The sequence below is a fragment of the Gorilla gorilla genome, chromosome 10 (assembly GCF_029281585.2).
Source record: "Gorilla gorilla gorilla isolate KB3781 chromosome 10, NHGRI_mGorGor1-v2.1_pri, whole genome shotgun sequence".
NCBI lineage: Eukaryota > Metazoa > Chordata > Mammalia > Primates > Hominidae > Gorilla > Gorilla gorilla.
The window spans coordinates 37,030,684-37,048,927 of record NC_073234.2 but is presented as its reverse complement, the minus strand read 5'-3'; the positions used below and the strand labels follow the sequence as shown (position 1 = coordinate 37,048,927).

General features: G+C 42.5%; 1 protein-coding gene and 1 pseudogene across 2 annotated transcripts in view; both read right to left on the bottom strand.

Moving 5' to 3' along the window:
* C10H12orf56 (chromosome 10 C12orf56 homolog) overlaps positions 1-18,244 on the bottom strand; it is a 116,510-nt gene that overhangs the window by 58,585 nt on the left and 39,681 nt on the right. The gene's annotated exons all lie outside the window — the stretch shown is intronic.
* LOC101136578 (V-type proton ATPase subunit E 1-like) lies at positions 5,318-6,225 on the bottom strand (annotated as a pseudogene).

Below are 18,244 nucleotides of genomic sequence, written 5' to 3'. Positions count from 1 at the left end.
CAGACGTCTTAGTTATTTCAAGGGGGGCTCTCCAAATTGTATGAGTTTCGGTCCCCATAAAACCTAGATCCGCTCCTGCCCTAGCCACAGCTGATGGGTCTAGAGGTGGACTGCTGACCCAGTCTGGGCCAATCAATGTCTTGCCCTGGATTTGTGACATTTGTTCTTGAGAGACAGGGCTAGAAGTCTTTGGAGCTGGCTGGACCCTAGGAGGAGGTCCTGGCCAAGCTGCTTAGACCCCAGAACAGGCACCTGGGCTCCTGGTCTTTCACTATTTGGCTCTTTTGCTTCCCTTTTGATTCCCTAGGAGACTCCAAAATCTTCCAACAAATTCCCCTTGACATTAAGATAGGCAGAATCAGTTTTTTCTATTTGGAATTTAAGAAACTTTAAGACCCCAATCATCACAATCAGTTGTAAAAGTAGGCATTTCACAAGTAATGGTACTAAATGTGATGCAAATAATGCCTTTGTATATTGCTGGAATTAGGTGGAAGCACTTATGACTCATCAATCAGACAGGTTTGAGCCCATCTCCTGCTTCAGATCACAGATTACAGAATGTCTAGGAGGTAAACCACTTGGTCCTGGTGATACAGCAATACCAACCCAAGGAGCAAGCAGCTTGGAAGAAAACAGGAAAAATAGAGCACATCACTGCTGGCATGCTGGAAAGGAGGATGAGATTACCGAGGCTTATTTGTTAGGATGTTAGTGTTACTTGCACAATCATCCTGTAACAGTCTTAAGTTGTCTGTTAAACCTCATTCCATCCAAATTCACTAACCAAACTTGAATTCTCTCTTTTTTGTGCGAGGTCATTAAAAAGTTGGAAAAAAAAAACAACTTTAGTGTTCACGTCCCTGCCTCTTTCTATGTTAGCTTTATTTTATTTATTTTTATTTATTTATTTATTTTTTTGAGAAGAGTCTCACTCTGTCACCCAGGCTGGAGTGCAGTGGCACAATCTCGGCTCACTGCAGCCTCCGCCTCCCGGGCACAAGCAATCCTCCCACCTCAGCCTCCTGAGTAGCTGGGATTACAGGCGTTTGCCACCATGCCCAGCTAATTTTTGTATTTTTAGTAGAGACGGGGTTTCACCACTTTGGCCAGGCTGGTCTCAAACTCCTGATCTCAAGTGATCCGCCCACCTTAGCCTCCTAACGTGCCGGGATTCCAGGTGTGAGCCACCATGCCCAGCCTATGTTAGCTTTAAATTTCACTTTGTAATAATGGTCTGGAGAATCAGGATCATCTGTGCTCTCCACTCAGAAATAAAGTACAGTTCAATCTGTTTCTGCACTTGGTGGAAAGTCTGGTCTCCTGGACACCAAGGACCAGAGTCTGGCAGGTGTAAGGCAATAATGACAAAAGAGCCTGAGTGCAGTGTCATCTGCTGCTGTATTCTCTAGTGTGCATGTAGCAGTTGACATGCTTCTTCAGTGGCTTGGATATGAATTCCTTCAGTCATTTAGCACAATGCATATCTGATGGAATGCTTGGTAGTACGGGCCAGCTGAAGAACATTTTTAGAAGGGACACTACAAAAATAATACATCTGCTTTCTCTATTGCAAGGGGTTCAATTATATTCATAAAGTCCCATTCCTGTGGGGAAGATGGTCAGGCTTCCATATGTTAAAAACTATCCATGAAACCTGAGAGACTCATCAGTTTCTTGTGCTTTTACTTTTGCCCCATATCATTGGTTTTAGAAAATATCTAGTTTTTACGTTTATTTTTAAAAATTACACACACACACATACAGTCGTCCCTCAGTATCCATGGAAAATCGGTTCTAGGATCTCCCTTGGAAACCAAAATCTGAGTATGCTCAAGTGCCTGATAGAAAATGGTATAGTATTTTCATATAAGCTATGCATACCCTCCCATATACTTTAAATAATCTCTAGATTATTTATAATACTAACTATAACAAAAAATGTCATGTAAATAGTTATACTGTATTGTTTAGGGAATAACGACAAGAAAAAAGTCTGTACATGTACAGCACAGATTCAAATTTTTTTTAGTATGATTTCAATCTTCTGTTGGCTGAATCTATGAATGTGGAGCTCACGACTATAGAGAGCCAATATTCACTGCAGCTCTAGAATAACAGAAAAGACCTTAAAGGCTTTTGTCATATTACTAAACTTTGGTTCAGTTTAGATTTCATTAAACTATGTTTCAATCTAGTTGGGGATTCGTCTATTTAATTTTATGCCAATATTTCAAAATATACCACTAAAGCCTGTAAGGTCTTTTCTGTTTTTCTAGAGCTGCAGTGAATATTTGAAAACACTAGTTACCTGTGTCTATTTAAATGTAAACTTAAATTCAGTTATGCAGCAGCACTAGCCACATTTGAAAAGCCCAATGGCCACAGGTAGCCAATGGCTACTGTATTAGACATGATTAGACAAGATATAGAACATCTCCATCATTGCCAAAAGTTCTGTTGGGTAATGCTGTTCTAGAATGTACCTGAAACTGAAACTAAGTGGTTAATAACCCAATCCATTCAAGAGTTTTGTGGCCAGGCATGGTGGCTCATGCCTATAATCCCAGCACTTTGGGAGGCCGAGGTGGGCAGATCACCTGAGGTCAGGAGTTCGTGACCAGCCTGGCCAACACAGAGAAACCCCATCTCTACTAAAATACAAAAATTAGCCAGGTATGGTGGCAGGCGTCTATAATCCCAGCTACTTGGGAGGCTGAGGCAGGGAGAATTGCTTGAACCTGGGAGGCAGAGGTTGCTATGAGCCAAGATCACGCCACTGCACTCCAGCCAGGGTGACAGAGTGAGACTTCATCTCCAAAAAAAAAGGGCTTTTGCTACTAATACAGTTCAATCCTGTCACTCTGTTCCCATCTGCATTGTTAACTTAGAGTTTAGTAACCATCCTCTTTCATCTAAATGTAAAAAGTACAATTCAGGTATGGCATGTTGCATCACACCTGTAATCCAAGCATTTCACGAGGCTGAGGCAGGAGGATTGCTCGAGGCCAGAAGTTTGAGATCAGCCTTGGCAATTCAAAGTGCTAATTGTGACCCATGTAAGAACATATGTATACTAAAAAGAAAAGCATCTTTTCCTCTATATATTCAGAAAAGTTAGGTCTAATTAGGAATCCTGTTAAAAATGTGGTAATTTAAACTAAGTGTTTTTACTAGAAATGATTTCCAATGTTGAGCTTGCTTTGTTCAGATGACCGAGTTGATTGGACCATGGGCACCTGTATCACATGACAAAAATATCCCCTAGGCTTTTTTACCCAAGAGGTTTGGAGTTAGTCCTAATAATTACCTTTATTTAAGTGCTCAGCAGTTATTGTGTGCTGCTGCTGTACGCATGACATCATCATTATTAACATATTAAAGATTCTAGCAATGACTATTGTCAAATAGATGGTCGAGTAGGTTTGGGCCTGTCTCTTGCTTTAGGACACATATTGCAGAATGTCTCTGAGGTGAACCACTGGGGCCCTACATATATAGCAATACCTGATTCAGGGAACAAGCAGCTGGAAGAACAGAAAACATACAGAATTACTGTTGGCATAATGGAAAAGGGAAGTGTTTTCTATCTTGTAATGTAGCTGGGGCTCCTTGTGACAGTGGCAGTTTTGTGTTGTCAAAAGCCACCACGCCCAAGTGTCAGATAGTACTTTTGGGAATGAAAGTAGAGAACAGGTGGGGGCAAGTGTTATTCTATGAATAGCCCTGCACATCAGCACAGGACAAACTCTTCACTAATTTTAATATCACTTGCAAAGTTTCTAGGAATTTAAATGTCATCAAACTTCAATCTGTTTTACTACATTATTTTCGTATGTGTTTTTATTTTCCTATACACGTTGAAGGAAAAAAAAAGCCAAGAATAATTATGCTTGTGAACAAGGATAAATATGCATTTAAGGCAACCAACACCAATTAGATACCCTAATTAGTGTGACAGGAGACCTGGTGAGCAACCAGGGATTTGATAAACCTGCTAATTACAACTTCTACAGTTTCCATGCCACAGTGTGTCAGCATGGAAAGGTGCTCATCCATGAAAGTGTAGAAGCACCACACAGTTTTCTCACACATTGTAGCTCTGAGTCCGACTTGGAATAAAGTCTAGTGGACAATGAATGGGCTGAATGTGCTGGCCTAGCTACACAAGCTGGATGCCAGAAGTAGAAGGGCCTATCCAGCTCCTTGGACCTTCATCCTTCCCTTCTCCCTCTATGCTAAAGATTCAATCTTGAGGGCCGACTTCATTAAGTCAGCCACCCCAGCTGTGTACCCTGCCCTGTCCACCTTATTTCATGTAATATAACAACTCTGTGAAGCTAGTAATGGAGATGAGGAAACTGAGACTCATAAAGATTAAGTGACTTGCTTAAGGTCACACATCCAGGAAATGTGAGAAACAGGATTCAAACCTGGGCGTAGTGAAATGCAAAGTCTGTGTTCTTTTTCTATGCTTTTCACCAACTCCCAATTACAGGGACAGATACCTTAAAAAGGCTCATATATCAACATATCTATATAGATATAGATATACAGATATGTCTGAGTTGTTTTTACTCACTTCAGATACCAAGGGTGTAATTTTTTTTCTCTTTCACCCAAAGCCAATTCTCTAATTCTCTAGATACCAACTGGGAGTACTACAATTCAATTCCATTCTGCCATTCACTACTTGGCAGTAGCACAGACCCCACAGGTTAAGGGCTGGGTCCCACAAGACTGCCCTAACTTCAGATGCCAGTTGCAACTCCCAGGTTTCCACCTGTATTTCTGACCAACCAGCTATAAATCAGGAGCTCCCCATGAAGAGAACCAGAACATGCCACCCAAAATATACCACTTTGGCATATTGGTTATTTTAACCTGAAGGTGCTTGAGAGAGAGCAGATGTAGGAAGGACTCTCTAATCTACACCTATCTGCCTTAAAATGGGACATAGACCAGGCACAGTGGCTTATGCCTGTAATCCCAGCACTTTGGAAGGCTGAGGCAGGTGGATCATTTGAGGCCAGCAGTTTGAGACCAGCCTGGCCAACACGGCAAAAACCCAACTCTACTAAAAATACAAAAATTAGTCACGTGTGGTAGTGCATGCCTGTAATCCCAGCTGCTCAGGAGGCTGAGGCACAAGAATCACTTGAACCTGAGGGGTGGAGGTTGCAGTGAGCTGAGATCACACCACTGCACTCCAGCCTGGGTGACAGAGCAAAATTCTGTCAAAAAAAAAAAAACAAAACAAAACACCAGTACATAAATTTCCCATGAGAAAGGCAACTTCTTTATACCAGGAAGAGGAGAACATTCTTTTTTCTTTTACTTTTAGATGAACTGGAGGTGAGTCCTGATCATATTACATGAAGCTTTCCACCATTGTGAACAATTAGGCAAGGCATTAGTGACAGAGGGGCATCACTGATAAATACAGAGCAATACTGGGGCAGTAAAGAGGAAGCTACAGAGACATTTGTGTTTCTTCAAATATCAGAAGCTTCCACATCACAGCAGGAGAGCTGAGGAGGAGCTCCACCTCCCGAAGGCTTAGTCCAAAAACTTCCTGTTGGCATTTGCCCTGAACAAGCCTCCCCGACTTCTGGCATCATCTGCTGGACTATGAGATCCAGCTGGCTTTCCAGGGTGTTGGAAACCTTTATGTTACGATCCCCATTATATATCTCAACTCCACCAGCTATGTCCTCTGGCAGGTAGACATAGCTGGTGGAGTTGAGATATATAATGGGGACCTCCTGGTCAATTTGGACATCAACATCGTTTTTGGTGGCAATTTTGTACATAGGGATTTCCTTTTGCACCGCAGACTTTACCAGAGGGAAATCTTATTTCCTGCAACAAACAATCATTCAGGGCTCCAGCAACTGGTACAAACCTGTGATAAGGTCATCTCTCACTCTGAGGACTTTGAGTCTTGCTGGATTCATCAAATTGGACATCTGAATTTTCTTCTGCTGCTCAATCTGTTTCTCTTTCTTCTCATAATATTCCATAATCTTTAGTCTTTGGGTTTGCATAAACTGACCTTTCTCTATGTTGAACTCTTCTTCTGCCTTTGCATCTATTCCTTCTGCTTTCTCATTGGCTTCTTGTTCAATGAAAGACATCATATGCTTTATCTGCTTTTGCATATCAGCATTGCTGAGAGCCATGGTGAGAGCAAAGCTAGGCCGGTGAGCAGCAGGCTCGAGTTTAGGTTTGAAGGGTGAGGTGGGAGGAATGGGCAGAGGAAACCCCTGTGCAGACCTTGGTTTCCTTTACTTTTTGAGAACATTTTTATCAACAGAGGTGAAGCATGGACACTGAGATGAATCTGTACAAATACTAAAATAAATCTTATCTTCCATTAATTTTCACCATATATTTCCTAGTCATTTTCCCACAGTTCACTATGCGTAGCCTAAGCCCCTTTGCCTTGTCTTGTCACAACTCTACAATTTATCATTCTTTGTTAACATGGTATATAAGCGCTCAGGCCTGTCAGCTTCTTTGGGTCTTCATTTCTCTTCTATGAAGTTTCCCCTGCCATGTAAAAATGTTAACGTCAAATAAAATGTGTATCCTTATCTCCTGTTAACCTGCCTTTTCTCAGCTTAATCCTCAAGAACAGCCACAAAACCTAAGAAGGTAGGGGAAAAGTCTTTCCTCCCCTTTACCACAAGCACCTCCTCAGGTTTAATAATTTGCAAGAACAGCTCACAGAACTCAGGAAAGTGCTTCATTTCCTATTACCAGTTTATTATAAAGGATTATATTCAGGAATAGCCAAGTGGAAGAGATGCATTGAGCAGGGTATCAGGGGAGGGGTGCAAAGCCTCTATGCCCTCTCCTGGTGTACCACTGTCCCAAGAACTTGATGTGGTCACCAACTTGGGGGCTCTCCAAACCCCGTCATTTAAGGGTTTTTTTAAGTTTTTATTTGTTTGTTTGTTTGTTTTTCAGACAGGGTCTTTCTCTGTCACCCAGGCTTCAGTGCAGTAGTGCGATCATGGCTCAGTATAGCCTCAATCTGCCAGGCTCAAGTGACTTTCCCACCTCAGCCTCCTGAGTAGCTGGGACTACAGGCGTGCACCACCACACCCAGCTACTTTTTGTATTTTTTGAAGAGACAGGGTTTTGCCATGTTTCCCAGGCTGGTCTCAAACTCCTGCCTTAAACAATTGTCCCAACTTAGCCTCTCAAAGTGCTGGAATTACAAGTGTGAGCCACCATGTATGTATTACTCAGTGTTCTCTAGAGGGACAGAATTAATGGAATAAATATATAGAGCCCAATGTGTCCAGGTGGATATGATAACTTCCAGTTATATATATATGATAACTTCCATATATTTATATATATGGACATTTATACAGAATGGGTAGACAACTCCCATATATATATATGGAAGTTTATTAAGTATTAACTCACACAATCACAAGGTCCCACAATAGGCTGTCTACAGGCTGAAGAACAAGGAGAGCCAGTCCGAGTTCCAAAACTGAAGAACTTGGAGTCTAATGTTTGAGGGAAGGAAGCATCCAGCACAGGAGAAAGATGTAGGTTGGGAGGCTAGACTGGTCTCTGTTTTCACATTTTTCTGCCTGCTTATATTCTAGCTGTGCTGGCAGATGATAAGATTGTGCCCACCCAGAATAAGGGTGGGTCTGCCTTCCCCAGCCCACTGACTCAAATGTTAATTTCCTCTGGCAACACCCTCACAGATACACCCCGGATCAATACTTTCTATCCTTCAATCCAATGAAGTGGACACTCAGTATTAACCATCACAAGTCCACCCCTTGTCAACTTAAACCCATATACATCCCCTGAGATCATACATAATCTTCAAATAAAGACAATAATAAGGTCATAATTGTGCCTAGCATAATACAACTATCCTTTGTACAACCAGAAATGCAACAATCCCCAACCCAAATACTATTCCATAAAGTTAACAATATTTAAATGCTGATGTAAAGTTAATAAATCTTATGTCACATGCTAAAGGAAAAAGGAAATAAAATGAAGATATTTTCTTAGTACAAGTGTATACATGCACAAACATGTTTTTAATGAAAGAAGGAAGAAATACTCATGACAATTACAGTCCTTGTTTCTGCAGCTGGTCACGTCATCATAGCTGGTATTGATGACTACCTTCTTCTACTACCCATTCTGTATTCTTTTTGCCTTCAGCAAGCACCTCAGCAGGTCGTGGTTTTTTCCTGGTGGAGTGACCCAAACCTTCATTCATGAAGGGTCTGGGTCATTTGTAGTCCTGCCTGAATTGGGCTGTTGTAGTTTCTCACTGACCTTAATCAAAGGTCATAGTAACACTAAGAGACACCCTAATGGATCTCCTGTATTCCATGCATACTCTTTCTTAACTCCATTGTGGAGTAGTAGATTGATTTCATCTTGATAGTCTGGGTCAATCACCCCAGCCAACACTGTAACTAACTTCTTGGCCTGTTGACTTAAAGGTAGGAGGAGCCCAATGTGTCCAGGTGGATATGATAACTTCCAGTTTAGTGAAATCATTGTTGTGTCTCCTGGTGGCAGCATTCCTCCCTCTGGAACTGAGACCTCTAGGCTAGCAGAATGTAATGTCATGGGAACAGGAAGCAAAAATTTTGCTAGTGGATCTCTAGGGGTGATGGTGAGTGGTGCCACTTCCACTTCCACCCCTTGATTCCTGGACCCATGAATCCTGGCTATGGGAGAAACAGCACCATATTGGATGCTGATTCAGAGCATACATGGCCTTCTGGAGAACTCTGCCCCAGCCCTGCAAAGTATTGTCACCTAGTTGGCCTTGTAATTGTAACTTCAAAAGGCCATCCCACCATTCTATCAATCCAGCTGCTTCAGGATGATGAGGAACATGGTAAGACCAGTGAATTCCATGAGCATGAGCCCACATCGCACTTCTTTAGCCGTAAAGTGAGTGCCTTGGTCAGAGGCAATGCTGTGTGGAATACCATGATGGTGGGTAAGGCATTCTGTGAGTCCACAGATGGTAGTCTTGGCAGAAGCATTGAGTGCAGGATAGGCAAACCCATATCCGGAGTAAGTGTCTATTCTGGTGAGGACAAACCTCTGCCCTTTCCATGATGGAAAAGGCCTAATATAATCAACCTGCCACCAGGTAGCTGGCTGATCACCCCGAGGAATGGTGCCATATTGAGGGCTCAGTGTTGGTCTCTTCTGCTGGCAAATTGGGCACTCAGCAGTAGTCATAGCCAGATCAGCTTTGGTGAGTGGAAGTCCATGTTGCTGAGCCCATGCATAACCTCCATCCCTGCCACTATGGCCACTTTGTTCATGGGCCCATTGGGTGACGACAGGGTTGGCTGGGGAAAGAGGCTTAGTGGTGTCCACAGAACGGGTCATCCTATCCACTTGATTATCAAAATCCTCCTTTGCTGAGGTCACCCGTTGGTGAGCACTCACATGGGATACAAATATCTTCCCAGTTTTTGACCACACAAAGAGGTCCATCCACATACCTCTTCCCCAAATTTCTTTGTCACCAATTTTCCAATAATGCTTCTTCTGGAAGCTTCTTCTGGAAGTCCCTGACCATCCACCAAACCATTGGCTACAGCCCATGAATCAGTATGCAATTGTACATCTGGCCATTTCTCCTTCCATGCAAAGTGCACATCCAGGTGCACTGCTCGAAGTTCTGCCCAGTGGGAAGATTTCCCTTCACCACTGTGCTTCAGGGATGTCCGAGAAAGAGGCCGTAGTGCTGCAGCTGTCCACTTTCGGGTGGTGCCTGCATATCATGCAGAACCGTCTGTGAACCAGGCCCTAGTTTTCTCTTCCTCTGTCAACTGATCATAGGGAACTCCCCATGAAGCCAGTGATACAGGCTAGGGGAGAGAAGGCAGGGTGGCAGAAACCATGGGCATTTGAGCCACTTCCTCATGTAACTTACTTATGCCTTCAGGACCTGCTTGAGCCCGTTCACATATATACAACTTCCATTTGATGATGGAATGCTGCTGTGCATGATCCACTTTATGGCTAGATGTGTCAGAAAGCACCCAGTTCATGATAGGCAGTTCAGGTCACATGGTGACTTGGTGACCCATGGTCAAACGTTCAGTTTCCACCAAAGCCCAGTAACAGGCCAAGAGCTGTTTCTCAAAAGGAGGGTAGTTATTTGCAGAAGGCAGGGCCTTGCTCCAAAATCCTAGAGGCCTCCTCTGTAATTCACCTATGGGGGCCTGCCAAAGGCTCTAAACAGCATTCCTATCTGCCACTGACACCTCAAGCACCATTGGATCTGCTGGGTCATATTGCCCAACTGGCACAGCCACTTGCACAGCAGCCTGGACCTGTTGCAGAGCCTTCTCCTGTTCTGGACCCCACTAAAAACTGGCAGCCTTTCAGGCCACTTGACAAATGAGCCAGAGTAACACACCCAAATGAGGAATGTCTTGCCTCCAAAATTCAAATAGGCCCACTAGGCATTGCGGCTCTTTCTTGGTTGTAGAGAGGGCCAAATGAAGCAACTTATCCTTCACCTTAGAAGGAATATCTCGACAGGCCCCACACCACTGGATCCCTAGAAATTTTACTGAGGTAGAAGATCCCTGAATTTTAGTCGGATTTTTTTCCTATCCTCTAGCACACAAACGTCTCACCAATAAGTCCAGTGTGTTTGCTACTTCTTGCTCACTAGATCCAATCAGCATAATGTCATCAATGTAATGGACCAGTGTGATATCTTGCAGAAGCAAAAAGCGATCAAGGTCTCTCTGAATAAGATTATGACACAAAGCTGGAGAGTTGCTATACCCCTGAGGTAGGACAATAAAGGTATATTGCTGGCCTAGCTAGCTGAAGACAAATTACTTCTGGTGGGCCTATGGATAGGAATGGAGAAAAAGGCATTTGCCAAGTCAATGGCTACATACCAGGTACCAGGAGATGTGTTAATTTGCTCAAGCAATGAAAACACATCGGGTACAGCAGCTGCACTTGGAGTCATCACTTGGTTAAGCTTACAATAATCCACTGTCATTCTCCAGGATCCATCTGTCTTCTGCACAGGCCAAATGGGAGACAGATGAACAGGGATGTGGTGAGAATCACCACACCTGCGTCTTTCAAGTCCTTGATGGTAGCACTAATTTCCATGACCCCTCCAGGGACACAATATTGTTTTTGATTTACTATTTTTCTAGATAGAGGCAGCTCTAATGGCTTCCATTTGGCCTTTCCCACCATAATAGCCCTCAATCTACCAGCCAATGTGGGGGTTCTGCCAGCTGCTAAGTATGTCTATGCCAATTATGCATTCTGGCACTGGGGAAATGACCACAGGATGAGTCCAGAGACCCACTGGACCCACTGTAAATCGAAGCTGAGCTAAAACTCCATTAACTACCTGACCTCCATAAGCCCCTAGTTTAACTGGAGGACCACAATGATGTGTTGGGTCCCCTGGAATCAATGTCAGCTCAGAGCCGTTGTCCAGTAGTCCCCTAAACGTCTGATCGTTTCCCTTTCCCAAATGCACAGTTACCCTGCTAAAAGGTCACAGGTCTCCTGGGGGAAGGATGGGAGAAAGATTAACTGCATAAATTGTTGGTAATGTAGTGGGGTCCTTCCTTAAGGGGACATGACCTCCCCTTCATTCAAGGGGTTCTGGGTCTGTAAACTGGCTCAAATCTGGAAACTGATTAAGAGGCCATGATCCTCTGTTTTCATAATTCAAATCAGTCTTTTGTCCATTTCACCTAGAAGTTTTCTGCTTATATAAATTAAGTAGGAATGCAGTAGGCTTCCTATCAATTTCATTTCTAAGAACACTGCGATTAATTAGCCAATGCCACAGCGCTATGTGAGTCAGACTATTCTGATTGTTGTTTTGCCTCTGCTTTCCATTACGGTAACTATGCCCACCTTGCCTTTGACAGTTGAGTGCTGCCACTTGGCCACTGCCACCTCGGGATCCAATTATTCCCATTGTATTTAAATTTCGTAGTTGAGTGACTGCAGTTCCCACCATTAGATCTGACATACAGAGAAGAGCAATTACAGGGCTCTTCAAAGATGCAGGTGCTGCCCTCACACATCTATTTCACAAGGCATTGGTCAAGGGTATATCTTCTGGACCCTCCCAGCTGGGATGAGTAGGTCTAAAATGACTAATCCACTCCACCATCCCAAACTCCCTAAGCCTTTGGATCCCTTCCCCTACATTAAACCAAGGGAGATCAGGCATTTCCGGCTCACTCACACTGGGCCATCGTTTAATCCATATTTCAGCTAACCAAGCAAATAAACTATTAGAACCTTTTTTAACTCCCTGAGCTGCAACATTAAACACAGAGTCCCTACTTAGTGGGGCCAAATCAATAAATTCAGCCTGATCCAACTCTATGTTCCTTCCACCATTATCCCACACCCTTAATATCCATTCCCATGTCTGTTCTCCAGATTGTTGTTTAAAAAAATTAGAAAACTCATGAGGTTCTTTTCGAATGTAGCACACCTCCTTATGGGGTCATACTCTCAACCTCCAGGGGCCTACGGGGACTTTAGTTATAGGTCTACAAGCAAACAGGAACATTGCGGGGTGGGTCCTGAGGAGAGTCAACATTATTTTGCCTGGCAACTGCCTCAGGGGAGGCCATCACTGTTGCCTCAGGCAGTGCAGGATTTATCTCCTCAGGCAAAGGTGGAAAGACTGATGGCAGCATGGATCAGGGATGGGATGTTGCCATTACTGGGGCTAGGGAAGCTGTTTCTTCTGGCAAAAAAAAGTTCATCAGAGTTTACAAACTCAATGTCCCCAACTTCATCGGGGTCCTCCCACACATTCCCATTCCAAGTTGCAGGGTCCCTTTCTTTTCCAGTCAATGCCCTAACTTTAACAGTAGACACCTGGTGAGGCTGTGCATGTATCTTCCATTGCAGGTCAGCGACTTGCATGATAAGAGCTTGTGTCTGTTTTTCCACAATTGTAGCTCTTTCACTATAGGAGATAAGACTCTCACTCAGGGCAATCTAAGCAGACTTGAGGTTCAGTATCTGCTTCTGACGCTGGTAGATAGAATCCCTGAGTTCATCATTTTCTTTCATCACTTTGTCTGCAGAATTTAGGAGCAACCAACCAGCTTCATTACGTTCCTTGGTTGTCTACATAATACTCCATACAAATGTAGTATGTATAGAGTCACTAAACTCCTTGTCTCTCATGAGCGATGAATCAAGAATGTCAAATGCATTTATTTTGCACTCTCTAAACAGTTTATGCCAAGGACTATCAGTGCTCTCCATACTATTAGAAGTAGAGTCCTTAGCATTTTTTGGTCTAATCATATAAAGCAGTCAACTCCAGAAACCCCAAAACCAATGAAAGAACTCCATCCTTAATATTCAGTTCCTCTAGAACCACTCCTGGTACCAAAATTTGTATTAGTCAGGGTTCTCTAGAGGGACAGAACTAATGGAATATATACATATACAAAGGGGAGTTTGGTAAGTATTAACTCACATGATCACAAGGTCCCACACTAGGCTGACTATAGGCTGAGGAGCAAAGAGAGTCAGACCGAGTTCAAAACTGAAGAACCTGGAGCCCGATGTTCGAGGGCAGGAAGCATCCAGCACAGGAGAAATATGTAGGCTGGGAGGCTAGGTGAGTCTCTCTTTTCACATTTTTCTGCCTGCTTTATATTCTAACCTCACTGGCAGCTGATTAGATTATGCCCACCCAGATAAAGGGTGGGTCTGCCTTCCCCAGCCCACTGACTCAAATGTTAATCTCCTTTGACAACACCTTCACACACATACCCAGGATCAAAACTTTGCATCCTTCAATTCAATCAAGTTGACACTCAGTATTAATCATCATAGTGCCCAACCCATTTAAAAATTTTTATGGAGGTTTCATTAAGTAGGCATGAGTTATTAAATCATGGGTCACTGGTGATCATCTCAATCCCTAGTCCCTCTCCATCCCAGAAGGTTAGAGATGTGGGTGGCAGCAGAGGAGGAGTGAAAGTTCTAACTCTCTAATCACATGATTGGTTCCTCTGGCAACCAGCCCCATCCTGAAGCTATCTAGAGGCCCACCAAGTGTCATCTCATTAGCATTTGTTCTATTGTTGAAAGGAGCTTGTTATGAATAACAAACAATGTTCTTATCACTCAGGAAATTCTAAATGTTTCAGAAGCTCTGTGTGAGGAACTAGGCACAAGGACCACTGCACTCCAGTCTGGGCAACAAATTAAGACACTGTCTGAAAAAGAAAATATCTATATCTATACCTCTATCTATCTATCTATCTATCTATCTATCTATCTATCTATCTATCTATATCTAGTTACATTTTTTTTTTTTGAGATGGAGTCTCGCTCTGTCTTGCCCAGGCTGGAGTGCAGTGGCACGATCTCAGCTCACTGCAGCCTCCACCCCCTGGATTCAAGTAATTCTCCTGCCTCAGCCTCCCAAGGAGCTGGGACTACAGGTGTGTGCCACCACACCCAACTAATTTTTTTGTATTTTTAGTAGAGACGGGGTTTTACCATGTTGGCCAGTCTGGTCTTGAACTCCTGACCTCAAGTGATCTACCCACCTCAGCCTCCCAAAGTGCTGAGATTACAGGTGTGAGCCACCATGCCCAGCCTAGTAACTTTTTTTTTTTTTTTGAGACAGAGTCTTGCTCTGTCGCCCAGGCTGGAGCACAGTGGCATGATCTCGGCTCACTGCAACCTCAACCTCCTGGGTTCGAGTAATTCTCCTACCTCAGTCTCCTGAGTAGCTGGAATTACAGGTGCACGCCACCATGCCTGGCTAATTTTCGTATTTTTAGTAGAGACAGAGTTTCACCATATTGGTCAGGCCAGTCTCGAACTCCTGACTTCATGATCCTTGGCCTTCCAAAGTGCTGGGATTACAGGCTTGAGCCGCTGTACCCATCCTAACTTCCCTGTTTTTTAGAGACAGGGTCTCACTCTGGCCCCCAGGCTGGATCTTCTTCTACCTGTCTCTCTAGTTATATATGTGTTGAGTGTGTGATGTCTATAAAAAGAGATCTAATTAATTGACCTAAGGAAGGATGAGCACTTGGATCAAATACGTTTTAAAGGGAAGACAAAAGCTGTGGTACCTTTTAGTTTATGTAACTTTAATCTTTGAGAAATAAAAACAGTCTTAAAGATTATTGGCAAAATGCAGATGTCATCAAAATATAAATTTTTGCCTAGCGTTAAAGGATTGTTTTGAATTAGATAAGATAAACCTAAAAATTTGAACAAGTTGTGGAATGATTGTAAGAATTAATCTTGTGAAAGAAATTCTGTGTGTGAACAGATTAACTAAATTCAAAAGGCTATTACATGGACTGGGCATGGTGGCTCATGCCTGTAATCCTAGTACTTTGGGAGGCCAAGGCAAGCAGATCACCTGAAGACAGGGGTTCGAGATCAGCCTGGTCAACATGGCAAAACCCCATCTCTACTAAAAATAAAATATAAGCCAGGTGTGGTGGTATATGCCTGTAATCCAAGCTACTCAGGAGGCTGAAGCAGGAGAATTGCTTCAACCTGGGAGGCAGAAGTTGCAGTGAGCTGAGATCATGCTGTTGCACTCCAGCCTAGGCAACAGAGCAAGACTCCATATGAAAAAAAAGCACGGGTAGGGGGGTATTATATGGTTTTTCTGCAAATTGAGAATTAAAATAAAAGCACAACAATGTACTCTTAAGGCACTAATCTGCTCTTTAGCAAAATTTATAAAGGATTATAAAAGGTTTTTGCTTTTTAAAAAATGTCCAAGTCATCATTTTGGCAAAATAAATAACTTAAGGTAATCTGGTATTCTATTTCATAACATCAAGTGCTTTAACACTCTAACATATTTAACAATCTTCCCCAAATCAAACTTCAGTTTCAAAATTGTCTTTCTTGTTGGCTAGCTTTTGGATGCTACAGAGGGCCCCTGGGGCATACAGAAGAGAGGTAAACAGGATTACCTGATATGTTTAGGTACATGGGTATGTTTAATCTTCCTCAGGTTATATTTTAGGGAATAATATTAATATATGTTCCAAAATTTATGGGATTTCTAAAATTCTAATGTCTGAGTATAGGCTATCAATCACAATTAAGGTTGTTATGTTAAGTTTTTTGTCTTGTCTTGATCCTCTTCAAAGGATGGTTTATAATCAGCTATAGAACTTTGACAGGTGCTCTCAAATTCAGGTTTCTGATAACTTTTGAGATTGTGACATTGGAATAAAAGAAAAACGTAAGGACTCATGAAGAGCTGAATTGTCCACAAATATCAAGCAAAACAAGAGTTAACTGAATGGACTGAACTAATGGAAAACTGAAGTAATTATTTTTTTCTTTTTTGAGACAGAGTCTCACTCTGCTGCACAGCCTGGAGTGCAATGGTGTGATCTCAGCTGACTGCAACCTCTGCCTCCCAGGTTCAAATGATTCTCCTGCCTTCATAATCTATACATCTGACAAAGGACTAATATCCAGAATCTACTACGAACTCAAATGAATTAGCAAGAATAAAACAATCCTATCAAAAAGTGGGCTAAGGATATGAATAAACAATTCTCAAAAGAAGATACACAAATGGCCAACAAACATATGAAAAAATGCTCAAGATCACTAATGATCAAGGGAAAGCAAAACAAAACCACAATGCAATACCACTTTACTTCTGCAAGAATGGCCATAATAAAAAAATCAATAGATGCTGGCGTGGATGCAGTGATCAGGGAACACTTTTACACTGCTGGTGGGAATGTAAACTTGTACAGCAACTATGGAAAACTGTGGAGATTCCTTAAAGAACTAGAAATAGAACTACCATTAGATCCAGCAATCCCACTGCTGGACATCTACCCAGTGGAATAAAAGTCTTTATATGAAAAAGATATTTGCACGCGCATGTTTATAGTGGTACAATTCACAATTGCAAAATTGCGGAACCAACCCAAATGCCCATCAATCAATGAGTGGATAAAGAAACTGTGGAATACTACTCACCCATAAAAAGCATTCACAGTGACCTGGATGAGATTGGAGACTATTATTCTAAGTGAAGTAACTCAGGAATGGAAAAGCAGACATTGTACATTTTCACTGATTTGTGGTAGCTAACCTATGAGGATACAAAGGCATAAGAATGATATAATGGGCTGGGAATGGTGGCTCACGCCTGTAATCCTGACACTTTCGGAGGCCAAGGCAGGCATATCACAAGGTCAGGAGTTCGAGACCAGCCTGGCCAACATGGTGAAACCCTGTCTCTACTAAAAATACAAAAATTACTCAGGCATGGTGGTGGGTGCCTGTAATCTCAGCTACTCAGGAGGCTGAGGCAGGATAATTGCTTGAACCCAGGAGGTGGAGGTTGCAGTGAGCCAAGATCATGCCATTGCACTCCAGCCTGGGTGACAGAGCAAGACTCGGTCTCAGAAAAAAAAAAAAAAAGAATGATACAACGGACTTTGGGAACTTGGGGGGAAGGGTAGGAGGGAGGTAAGGAATAAAAGACTACAAATTGGATGCAGTGTATACTGCTTGGGTGATGGGTGCACCAAAATCTTACAAATTACCACTAAAGAACTTACTCATATAACCAAATATGACCACTAAAGAGCTTACTCATGTAACAAAATATGACCTGTACCCCAATAACCTATGGAAAAAATAAAGAAAAATGAAATTCAAGTTTGAATACGTCATTGCATTAGTTTGATAGGGCTGCAGAGTGGCTAAAAAAAAAAAAATCTATTTTCTTTGCAATAGGATGCAACTGGAGAAACTGGTTGTTTTACCAGGCTTTGACTGGAAGAGTATGCTTCCCTTTAAGGAGTCAAGCTTGACTTGCAGAGCTGATAAAAGCCTCTTGGGAAAACTGGCCTGATACATTGTCTATACAGTCCCCATACAGGGTTCCTAATTTGTGGTGAGTAAAGAATATCACTTTCTAACAGATCCAGGAGTCCCATGCTCTTGGGACCTCAAAAGGAGAGGAGTTTACTCAACTTACACGTATTTGAGGGTAAAAGCCCCTGGCTGGGCTCAGTTTTAGAAAGTCTTATCTGAGATTCCTTGTGGAACAGAGTTTCATCAAAACCAATCTAAAAGGCCTATGTAAAAATAATTATCTTTGCTGCACTTTATGCAAATAATCAGGCCAAATATAAGACTAAAGTCTATTTTGCAAACAACTCAATCTTAT